This window comes from Natator depressus, chromosome 4, assembly GCF_965152275.1.
Source record: "Natator depressus isolate rNatDep1 chromosome 4, rNatDep2.hap1, whole genome shotgun sequence".
NCBI lineage: Eukaryota > Metazoa > Chordata > Testudines > Cheloniidae > Natator > Natator depressus.
In genome coordinates this window covers 35991327-36004613 of record NC_134237.1, presented here as the reverse complement: position 1 = coordinate 36004613, position 13287 = coordinate 35991327, and positions in this window count along the sequence as shown.

Below are 13287 nucleotides of genomic sequence, written 5' to 3'. Positions count from 1 at the left end.
GGGGAAATAGGTTACCTTGCATAATGACTTAGCCATTCCCAGTCTCTATTCAAGCTTAAGTTAATTGTATCCAATTTACAAACGAATTCCAATTCAACAGTCTCTCGCTGGAGTCTGGTTTTGAAGTTTTTCTGTTGTAATATCGCAACTTTCATGTCTGTAATCGCGTAACCAGAGAGATTGAACTTGACATCTAATTTGTGTCCATTTATTCTTTTACGTAGAGACTGTCCAGTTTGCCCAATGTACATGGCAGAGGGGCATTGCTGGCACATGATGGCATATATCACATTGGTAGATGTGCAGGTGAACGAGCCTCTGATAGTGTGGCTGATGTTATTAGGCCCTATGATGGTGTCCCCTGAATAGATATGTGGGCACAGTTGGCAACGGGCTTTGTTGCAAGGATAGGTTCCTGGGTTAGTGGTTCTGTTGTGTGGTATGTGGTTGCTGGTGAGTATTCGCTTCAGGTTGGGGGGCTGTCTGTAGGCAAGGACTGGCCTGTCTCCCAAGATTTGTGAGAGTGTTGGGTCATCCTTCAGGATAGGTTGTAGATCCTTAATAATGCATTGGAGGGGTTTTAGTTGGGGGCTGAAGGTGACGGCTAGTGGCGTTCTGTTATTTTCTTTGTTAGGCCTGTCCTGTAGTAGGTGACTTCTGGGAACTCTTCTGGCTCTATCAATCTGTTTCTTCACTTCTGCAGGTGGATATTGTAGTTGTAAGAATGCTTGATAGAGACCTTGTAGGTGTTTGTCTCTGTCTGAGGGGTTGGAGCAAATGCGGTTGTATCGCAGAGCTTGGCTGTAGACAATGGATCGTGTGGTGTGGTCAGGGTGAAAGCTGGAGGCATGTAGGTAGGAATAGCGGTCAGTAGGTTTCCAGTATAGGGTGGTGTTTATGTGACCAGCGTTTATTAGCACTGTAGTGTCCAGAAAGTGGATCTCTTGTGTGGACTGGACCAGGCTGAGGTTGATGGTGGGATGGAAATTGTTGAAATCATGGTGGAGTTCCTCAAGGGCTTCTTTTCCATGGGTCCAGATGATGAAGATGTCATCAATATAGCACAAGTAGAGTAGGGGCATTAGGGGTCGAGAGCTGAGGAAGCGTTGTTCTAAGTCAGCCATAAAAATGTTGGCGTACTGTGGGGCCATGCGGGTACCCATAGCAGTGCCGCTGATTTGAAGGTATACATTGTCCCCAAATGTAAAATAGTTATGGGTAAGGACAAAGTCACAAAGTTCAGCCACCAGGTTAGCCGTGACATTAGCGGGGATAGTGTTCTTGACAGACTACATGCCTCCAGCTTTCACCCTGACCACACCACACGATCCATTGTCTACAGCCAAGCTCTGCGATACAACCACATTTGCTCCAACCCCTCAGACAGAGACAAACACCTACAAGATCTCTATCAAGCATTCTTACAACTACAATACCCACCTGCAGAAGTGAAGAAACAGATTGATAGAGCCAGAAGAGTTCCCAGAAGTCACCTACTACAGGACAGGCCTAACAAAGAAAATAACAGAACGCCACTAGCGTCACCTTCAGCCCCCAACTAAAACCCCTCCAACGCAGTATTAAAGATCTACAACCTATCCTGAAGGACACCCAACACTCTCACAAATCTTGGGAGACAGGCCAGTCCTTGCCTACAGACAGCCCCCCAACCTGAAGCGAATACTCACCAGCAACCACATACCACACAACAGAACCACTAACCCAGGAACCTATCCTTGCAACAAAGCCCGTTGCCAGCTGTGCCAACATATCTATTCAGGGGACACCATCACAGGGCCTAATAACATCAGCCACACTATCAGAGGCTTGTTCACCTGCACATCTACCAATGTGATATATGCCATCATGTGCCAGCAGTGCCCCTCTGCCATGTACATTGGGCAAACTGGACAGTCTCTACGTAAAAGAATAAATGGACACAAATTAGATGTCAAGTTCAATCTCTCTGGTTACGCGATTACAGACATGAAAGTTGCGATATTACAACAGAAAAACTTCAAAACCAGACTCCAGCGAGAGACTGTTGAATTGGAATTCGTTTGTAAATTGGATACAATTAACTTAAGCTTGAATAGAGACTGGGAATGGCTAAGTCATTATGCAAGGTAACCTATTTCCCCTTGTTTTTTCCAACCCCCCCCAATCCCCTGTTCCTCAGACGTTCTTGTTAAACCCTGGATTTGTGCTGGAAACAGCCCACCTTGATTATCATACACATTGTAAGAAGAGTGATCACTTTAGATAAGCTATTACCAACAGGAGAGTGGGTTTGTGTGTGTGGAAGGGGGCGGGGGGTGGGGGGGAGAAAACCTGGATTTGTGCTGGAAATGGCCCACCTTGATTATCATACACATTGTAAGGAGAGTGATCACTTTAGATAAGCTATTACCAGCAGGAGAGTGGGGTGGGGGGAGAGAAAACCTTTTGTGTGGTAAACACCCATTTTTTCATGGTTTGTATGTATAAGAACATCTTCTGTGTTTTCCACAGTATGCATCCGATGAAGTGAGCTGTAGCTCACGATAGCTTATGCTCAAATAAATTGGTTAGTCTCTAAGGTGCCACAAGTACTCCTTTTCAATTCATACTATTTACAAGTATTCCTTTCTCTTATTTATAACTGAGCCAGGCATGACAAGGAATATACCTAAATGTATCTGATAGAAAAAATAGTGATTGTAAAATAAACTATACTGTTGTTTTTATACTTAGCCTAGGCCACTAGATACTGTACATAGGAATTGCCATACAGAATCAGTATGTCCACCTACTCCAGAAGCCAGTACTCCAGCACTGGCCGTAGAAGATGCTTCAGGGTTAGGTGTAATAACTTCACAGTTGGCAGATGTAAGATAATATGCCCCCACATTGTGGGTCTTATAGTTAAAGATTGTCTTAAACATTGAAGCATGAAGTTTAATATCCTTTCCAAAATTTTTGCTATCATTGATTATGAAAACTGGATATTCTTGATATCTATAGAAATGTATAATCCCTTTTTGCATATTGCTAAGTTTTTAGCCTCAATTATTTCCTGTGGCAGTTAATTCCACAGTTCAATTACATGTTGTATGAAGTATCGAATTTTCCACCTTTTAATATAATCAAATATCCCCTTGTTGTGTTGTGGCCACCAGGGCCTTTTCTTGTGGCCACAGCCTCTTGGGCTGTGATGGGTGGGGGAGGGAGCACAAAGCAGTGGCCCCTCTCCCAGGGCCACCAGCAGCCCTGCCCCCGTCTGGATACACAAACACTGGAGGTGCAGGCAGCTTGTGAATTCCCCACTTTTCCAGGAGTAGGGGAGGCAGGCTTTGGCCACGGGGCTTCGGGCTCCGTTCATGCGGTGGCAGGCTCTGGTTCCAGGCTCCGGCCCCAGGCTCACCACCCCCGCCATCGTCCCTGGGTCCCGCTGCCTCCCTGCCCGCCTCCCTGCCCACCTCCCCATCCAGGGTTTAATTTGTCTCAGGGCTGAGTAAATCTGCTGTGAAAAGTGATTATTAACAAACATACAAATATCATGTACCACAGCAGACGACTTACCAGCTAGCAAGTCTTAGGGAAAAAAAGCACAGCCAAAAAAGCAAAAGAAACAACAACAACAAAAGAAAAGAACATGCAAAGTGCCTTATTTGTGTTTCTATTCTGTTTAGGTCCAGTAAAGAATAACGACAAATGTAAATTATTTTTATTACTGAGTCTGAAAAAACCCTACACAAATAAATTACAATTATTTGGACATGTATATGTGCATATTTATTTTGTTTTTCCTAAAGATAATTAAATATTTTAGGAAAAATTGTGAGCGCGGCCACCAGCAAGAGTTGGTGGCTGAACTCTGAGGCCACCCAAAAAATTTGTTGTGAGAATCCCTGCTGTAGACCATTCATTACTGTATATACTTTTATGAGGTATTTGCCTCCTTTCTGAGGTAAGCAATCCCAACCTCTTCAATCTCCCTTTTTATGAGAGTTTTTCTAGGCCCTTAATCATTCTTGCTGTTCTGTGAACTTCTGCTAGTTCTACAGTATATTTTTTGGGATAGCGTGACCAGTACTGCACACACACTTGTTCCAGATGAGGCTGTACCATTAATTTAGGTATACTGTTCTCTGTATGATTCACTATCCAGTTTCTATCCAGCCTAGTATCTTGTTAGCTTTGTTGACTGCAGCTGCACATTGTACAAAGGTCTTTATTGAGCTGTCTACAGTGACACAGTGAGCTGATAGTAGGCAAGTGCAACAACAGTGATTTGCAGAGAAGGGGATATCATTTACAAAAGACTTTCAAGATAAATTGAAAACCCAGCATTTTTGACTGTCTTCCAGAAATAGTGGAAACCAGGAAATCCATATATTTATATGGAGCTTTCAATTAAACAGGTAAATTTCTAGCATTTCTTTACGGGGCCAGTAGGTGACTGAAAAGAGCTGGTAGAATCCACACAAGAGATAGTCAAGCAATTAACAACTTTATTTGGTGAATTTAACCACTTTACTTTTTGCAAATTGTTTGTGAATAAACTGAATTTAAGGAATGTGCTAGCTATTAAATTGTTCATGTGTTTTTATGTATCAGCCTACAGATTGCTCACAAACTGTTTGCTGCAAGAATTCCCTTGAGAGAAAATACATAATGCTTTTGATCTTAGAGTTGAACTGTGGAATTGGTCACACAGATCATATGGTACAGTTTCTGTTTTCTGATTGGATGACTTAAGCTTTATAAATTATTTCTGCCAGGAAAAAAATATAGTATTCACTGAGGAAACTTCACAGAGGGCCTGAAATAACTCCGTATCATGAACCAAACTGATCACAAGCATGTTCATGAAAAATGAATGAAAAGGGATGCAAAAGAACCCAAAGTGAATTTTTATATAGAAATCACCAAAATATTCATGATTTTTTTCTCACTATTTGCCAAGTGATAGTCAGCACTTTCCTGCTGATGAAGTCAGAAGAGCAAGACAATAGGGGGAAAGGAAAAATTGAAGGAGAGAGAAAATATAGGAAGACATGGAAGAGGAAAGGGTGCAAGGGAACAAACACAGCAGAAAAGAAACAGGCAGTGCTACTGTGGGAACCCCCCATTAAACAAAGGGAAGTCTGCAAAGAGCACAGAGATAAAAACTAAGATAGACATTGAATTGCAGTGTACGTAGCTATGGAACTGTGATGCCCTTATTTATTGAGTGCTACATTTTTTACATGTCTAAGAACCCTAAAAACTAGGAGCAGAAACAGCAGTCATTTTGTTTGCAGAGTATATAGAAGAAAACACACAGTTTGCGCTTTCACATGGAGACTTTTACTTTTGCACTTGTTGTTGTTTTGTTTTCCTGTATCTAAAATAAGTCAGACTGAAAGTACATGGTTGCTCTGAGAGTATAGAAAAACATACTGTATAGTAGACAAAATGCGGTAGAAAAGATAGTGGTTATTATCCTCAGCTATGACATATATCCAGATTATTTACTTTTTCTTTTAAGATGTTTTTAGGAAACTGTTTCTGCATCAGTTTAAGAGTCTTATATCAATGTAATTGTCATGCCTAATAAATGCTTGGATACCAAAGTGATCAACATAGTGTAAAACCTTAGAGAGATTAAATAGATGCCTGATACTTATCCTGGCAGCCTATATCACTATGATTTTGAGAGGTAGAAAAAGTGGGCATGGCAAATGGGGAACATGGGCATGGCATATCAAAGCTGGAGGGAATACTATTCATTACCCACAGCTGGCTATTTCAGTTCAAAATTGGGCAGTTGGTAAGCACATAGGAAGGCAGAGCCCAACCGCAAAGTGCCTTAGAGCAGCAGGAATTGGACACAATGAGGGGAGATTTGATATACATAAATGAAATGTTCCAGGCAGAGGAAATAAACAGCACATGTAAAAGAAAAAAAAAAGGGAAAAGAGGAAATAACCAAGCGTCCACAACCATCACATAAGGCAAAGTTTATTCTCATCTTGTCTCCTTAATACTGCCCTAATATTATATTTTAATGTAATCAAGTCCTGTGGCTGCCATAGGGAAGGTGTGGGGTCAGGACTGGCACTATGTTGGAAGGAGAGATGGCCTGTGAAAGGGGTGAGGTGATTCACAGTATGAAATAATTTGAAATAGAACTGGCATATCCAATTGAAACTACTAGGGAACTGTTAGGTAGTGGTGTGTAATTACCCATATAGGAACGTGGTCAGGATTTCAAGCTTAGAACCCCCTAGCTTTTCAAAGAGTGTTATGGAATCTTCTGTTACAGGGCTACGGGTATGGGCAGAACCTCAGTTATTCATCTTATCTGAAAGAGCACATAGTGCTCCCACTAGCAATATGGTGACTCCTAACACGAGCCTGCGGCATGGGTTTGGTACTGACTCAAAAAGTTGATGCATACTAAGGCCATGATTCAAAGCCAGCTGAAATAAGCAGAACATCTCCCATTGACTTCTATAGGCTTTGGAGCAAGCTCCAAAACACCACTTTGCTACCAAGACATTTTCAGGAAAGACTGCATGAACTCCACTTCCTTTTCATTGGGAAACTGGTAAGTATCTACAAAAACATGCAAGTCCTTCATTATTTTTTAACAGGCATTGATATGCTAGCTGTACTCGTGCTTTTTTTTTTCTGTCTTGACTGGAGGCATCATAATGACTTTCAGTATGCAATAACATTTTCCCCTCAGAGTTTAAACATTATGAGTTAAGAAAACTCAAATCCTTTATTATTCTGGGCAGTTGTAAAGGAAAGTATTTTGTACTTTTTTTAAGGGAAATTACTTGAGCATGTGTTTTGAACTGAAAGTGCTCACAGAACAGAGGAGCCTAAATTGACAATACAGTGATTACTTGCTGGCTTAAATGTTTGTTTTAGTTATTTAGGATAGTTACATTATTTAAAGAAATATACAGGTGATCATAGTCCTGTATTTTTTGTAAGGAAGCTACTTTGTTTATTGCATATTTTTGGTTATGAAACGGAAACTTTATTTATAGAAAGTGAATTAAACTGCTATTAATTTTAAGCATTCATGTAAATGATCTGAATACTGTGACTGCAACAATCACTACAGGATTTCAGTGGAACAACTACTGAATTTATGTAAACTGACAAGGAACATTAGGCTTTCTGTTTGTGGGTAGCTGAATTGTTGAAGCCTAAAGCTAAAGAGGAGTTATGCATGTAGCTTGGGAGACAATGTTCGGAAACATTTGTTGCAAAAGGTAACGCTATAAGGAATCAAACAATAAAGGAGAGTAAATAAATAAAACAAATGTTGGGTTTAACACATTTGTGGCAAGATCATGTTCCTGTTAAAGTCAATGGCCAAATTTTAATTGACTAAAAAGGATCAAAATTGGGCCATTTTATTTCTGTATTTCACAGGCACAGTAAACGAAATCATCAAGCCATAGTGCAAATTTAAGTGTAAAACTCATGTTTTTAAATTCTAAGAAAACACAAAGAAGAAACTGTCATAAATTGGTAAAAACAAATAATATATATAAACAGTAAAAATGGTGATGCATGCTCTAATTCAACAATCACCTAGACACATGCTTAAACCCAAGTACATACCCAAGAGCTCTGCTGAATTGGGGCCTTGAACCACATGAGTAACTTTAATCATGTAAACAGTTCTACCAAAGTCACTTTTTTATTTTGGGTTGTAATTTTTTTCTTTGTGGTTTGTATTGAGAGCAACACTTTTGCAACATGATTGCTATTATAGCAGTTGTGATACCACATCCTTTGTTCTGGACGCCTTTGTGCTGTGATTGCTTCCACACTTATTGCAAAAAAATAAATCTGGTCTCTGCCATTTGTTCACCCTCGAAATTTTGTCTTTATGCTGTGGTAGGAAATCTTAATTAGATGTACTTCTGTTCTTTCACTGCTTGTTAACTCTTTCATATGGAAGCATTGTTTTCACTATCCTGCAAATACCCAAGGTTCTTTGTAAAGTCAAGTCCATTTCTTGCAATAACCTTGCTCTCTGATCTGTTTATTTGTTATACCAGAATTAGTTACAAATAACAGTTAACTATTGAATATAACATTGTTATATAGGTCTGTAACACAGCAGTCAATGGTCTTGTCAGGCAGCTAATTTCTTGTAAAGAAAACATGCCTTACTGTGACATTCTAGAGTGGATCACAGTATTCCTGAGACTTCTGAATAACTGTGGCAGTTTCCAGTCATCTTTATGATTGTACTGGAACACATTGTAGCTCTCCAATGCCTTTGGGCCAGCCACACACAGCATTTGGAGAATTTTACTCCAATTTCTCTGCAATACCCCTTGCTTCCAGAACTGAGACATCTAAGTGGCTTCATTTATTTCATTTTTGCCAACACTTAAGTTTTCTTCTGACACTATGTCATAAGAGTGTGACACACAGGAGTACTTACGTTTATTTTCTGGCCCAATCATAGGATGTGGACCAGGGTCACCTGTCAAATCACAGAGGTCAGCATCAGTCTCTCTAGTGATTACAAAACCACAATCATAACTGAAAACTTTGTAATTTCAGCACAGTGGCTCAGCACACTTACCCTCATCACAGACAGACAGGCTCTGTTTACCATCTGTCCTACAGTGTGACACACACTGATTAAATTTTCAGTTTTGCCTTTATGTAACCTACTCAACAGAAAAAATATCTAGTGCATTCAATGCAACACAATCTGCAATAAATTTATGTGTAAAAGAATTTTTGGGGTGGGGAAGGAGGAGAAAAAACAAAAGAAAAGCTACTTTGAAGCTGCTGAGGAAAAGTCATACTTATCTGATATATACTAAAGTGAGTTTGTTTATCAAAGTCTTTTCTTTTATTTTTTCTTTCATAGATTAATAAATAAAGGGCACAATGGCCTAAATATACCCTAACCAGGAACAAATAAAAATAAATTGGAGAAAAGCTTTGTTTAGGTATCTACTTATCTTTGTATAGCTTTTATAGTTTTATATTCATCTGGACTGAGCAGGGAAGGACTCCATGTTTCATGATTCTCATTAGTGACAGCTGCCATGTGTTTGTTAGTTTAGCCAATGCTACCCGATGCCCAAGGAAATTAAATAAACAAGCCTGATCACCCACTGACACACCAGATATTACTAGTTCCATTACATACTTTCTGTTATGATCACATTTGCCCATTTTCCAACTTTCCCATTCTCCCTGCTTATTAGGTTCAAGTGCTAAATAAGGAAAATCAGAAATAATGATACATGAATATTTAAAGGTAATAAAATATTGATTAATATACCTACAACAATGTTCTGACTTCAATAGCGTGTAAATGTGCACACCCTTAAATGTCACAGCTATTCAAATACTGCAGTCTTTGTTATATTTCCGATTGAAGCATGCTCTGTCAGGGAAAGGAGGTAAGGGAATAAGTACAAAAACATTATCTATGTCCATCCTGTCTGCCTATATTAGATGGCCATCATCAATTTGCCTATTTTGAAAACTAGGAATCATTTAGGGTATGTCTTCCTGGTTTGAGTAGACAGATGCACTAGCTCGAAGAGAGCTAGCATGCTAAAAATAGCAGGCTAGCCAGAGGTAGCATCAGTGGCAGATTGAGCTGGTTGCCTGTGTAAATACTCAGGGGGTCTGGGAAGGTTTGTACTCCGGCAGTGAGTCCAAGCTGCTGCTTGTGCTACCTCTGCTACACTGCTATTTTTAGCACACTCCCAGCTGCAATGGATACGTACTGTTAAACTGTATTTGTTCTCCTACTGACTCCACACGGTTAGATTTCAATAGACGATCTCCCACCGCTACCCAAAAAACCAGACACAAACATAGCAAACAAAGGCAGGATCTCCACAACAGTACTGATTTATATATTGTCTTTTTTAGGGCTGTCAAGCAATTAAAAAAATTAGTCGCGATTAATTGCACTGTTAAACAATAACAGAATACCACTTATTTAAATTTTTTGGCTGTTTTCTACATTTTCAAATATATTGATTTCAATCATAACACAGAATACAAAGTGTACAGTGCTCATTTTATATTTATTTTTACTACAAATTTCGCAATGTAAAAAACAAAAGAAACCGTATTTTTCAATTTACCTAGTATAAGTACTGTAGTGCAATCTCTTTATCATGAAAGTTGAACTTACAAATGTAGAATTATGTACAAAAAAACCCTGCATTCAAAAATAAAACAATGTAAAACTTTAGAGCCTACCAGTCCACTTAGTTCTATTTCTTGTTCAGCCAATCGCTCATACAAACAAGTTTGTTTACATTTGCAGAAGATAATGCTGCCCGCTTCTTGTTCACAATGTCACCTGAAAGAGAGAACAAGTGTTCTCAAGGCACTGTTGAAGCTGGCAATTCTCCCCCAAGGAGTTCAGTCACAAATTTAATTAACACATCATTTTTTTAACAAGTGTCATCCGCATGGAAGCATGCCCTCTGGAATGGTGACTGAAGCATGAAGGGGCATACAAATGGCATGTAAATACCTTGCAATGTTGGCTACAAAAGTCCCATGCGAACACCTGTTCTAACTTTCTGGTGACATTGTAAATAAGAAGTGGGCAGCATTATCTCCTGTAAATATAAACAAACTTGTTTGTCTTAGCGATTGGCTGAACAAGAAGTCTGACTGAGTGGACCTGTAGGCTCTAAAGTTTTGCATTGTTTTGTTTTTGAGTACAGTTATCTAACAAAAAAAATTTACATTTGTAAGTTGCACGATAAAGAGATTGCACTATAGTACTTGTATGAGGTGAATTGAAAAATACTGTTTCTTTTGTTTATCGTTTTACAGAGTAAATATTTGTAATAAAAATAATATAGAGTGAGCAGTGTACACTTTGTATTCTGTGTTGTAATTGAAATCATAATATTTTTAAAATATAGAAAAACATCCAAAATATTTAATAAATTGCAATTGGTATTCTATTGTTTAACAGTGCAATTAAAACTGCAATTAATTTTTTAAATTTTGTTTAATTTTTTTGAGCTAGTCATGTGAGTTAACTGCGATTAATTGACCGTCCTAGTCATTTTTAATAATCAGATTTTTGTTGCATATTTATTTAGTACACAGTCTATGTATCTTTGTGTATATGTCTGTACAGATATTGAAGTTGTTTTCATAATATTTTTCTAACCAGAACTTTGATAAGTTTGTCTTTGTGTTTTGTGAATTATTTGTTAATCATTCCTGCTTTCTGCCAGTTAGTCATAAAATATTGGTTAGTCGTAAGTATTAACTGAATAATTTTCAGATTAAAGGTGGTTCAAAAACTGTTCACTGCAAATGCTCACTATTCCACATTTGCAGTTTGTGATGCCTGGCTGTTCATATTGTATTGTTTTGGCTCCCTGATCAGATGGCTGACCCTTTCTAATGGAAGAAGATGAACAACAACAAATAATAATGCATTTCCAGGACAAACTGGTGAAATTTTGCGATTCACATATAACTTCAAAAATACTGACAGTTGTACAAATATCTGCAATTCACAAATAATGTCACTCCATGACATCAGCAAACCAGATTCAAATAATGTATTCATTATCAGTCTAACAAATTTGTTCTTATTCAACCACCACCACCACAGAGAATCTGTTTGAATCAAAACTCGGTTTTTTATCTCATGTTTTTAAAATTCAGAAAGTCCGTGCATTTATTTCCTCCATGTTTCTAATACCTTACAGCAAAAACCAATTAAGTACTTACTACTATGTTGTTCAACATTTTAGTCAGTGAAGAGAAAATGGTATTTCAAGCTAATAATTTTCTCTGAGGACAAAGACTGCTAGAAAATAAATACTGAGGTGGTAGCTTTCAGCTATTTACCAAGAACCATATTCTCATTTGGAAAGTGATTTGTAATGCAAACATTAAACTTGTTAGAATCAAGGAGGGACACAGGGGCTGTCAAAAGTAATTGTATTCTAGTAAAAACTGTTGAAAAGTAAAATTTCTTCAGGCAAGGATTCATGAAACTGTGAAATTCTTCAGGAAGTCATGGAAATCTGCATTGCAATACCTTGTTTCCTAAGGTTTCCAGAGGGATCTCACAGAATGTATAGTAAAGCTGCATTTTTTTCTTTTTGTAATTACTCTGCTCATACTAGCTGTGCAATATTCCCTCTTGTATGGATACATTCCATACAAATAATTGTAGAAAATGATGTTTTCATTTCCTTTGGCGATGATAGGCCCAGTTGCACACATTTATTAAAACAAATAACCAGTGAATAAGCATGCATTGACAGCGAATTATATATAATATGCCTATTTCAGACATTGATGGAATTTGAATAATTTTAATACATACATGCACCATGTTATGTTAAAAATTGCAGTAACAAGCACAATTCCTATTGGGAATACTGAAAACAGAATCATTAGAACGATGCTATTGTAGGTCCATGTTTTGGGTGTGACACATAGGATGAAATCCTGCAGCCCTTTGGTAGAATTATAGAAGCCCCCACCCACTGTGAAGGGATCGGGAAACAGAACTCTACAGCCTGTGTGCTACAGATTCATTTTCTACTGCTGCCTTTTCCCATAGGGCCACTTGGGAGTATGACATTGTTATCCATGCAGAGGAAAACCTTTTCTTACTAGGCAACAGCTCAGTTAAAAAGATCTGGATAGCAGTTGGAGGAATTAACATGTGAAGCTGTGGTAGCAATGTATGCTCTGTAGTGTTGATCTAATCCTCCAACTCTATGAAAGTCTGCTGAAATTTTATCACTTTGTTTCCCCCAGTGCAGGATTATAGTCCCTCTAAGGTTAGCAAGGAGAAATGTCCCCTTCCCCTGAAGGGAACAAACTAACAATACAAATAAATGAATTTATGCTAACAAACAGAGACAGGGCAGGTGATCAATTTGCCAAACTAATTTGTAATTTTCAGGTTAACATTAACATAAACATAGATATTAATACAATCATCAAAATTCCACTCATTCCAGTGAGTTTCTTTGTGTATAGTCTGCACTCTATGTGGAAAAAGATCCAAATAAGTAATATAAAATCAAGGCTATGTGCCCAACATTCCTCACACATGGAGTCAATGTTGGAGCAATACATTGTCCACCAATTACCTCTGAAGTAGATCAGTCTATCTGCCTGGAGGCACTGTATTGCTGATCTCTGCCTAATGAGACTCCTGGCCCCAATGGCTATAGGAGTATGAAATATACCCTTTGTTGGTGCTTCTCCTCTGTTGTTTTTCCCCCCTCCCTGTATGTGTTTTAAAAACAC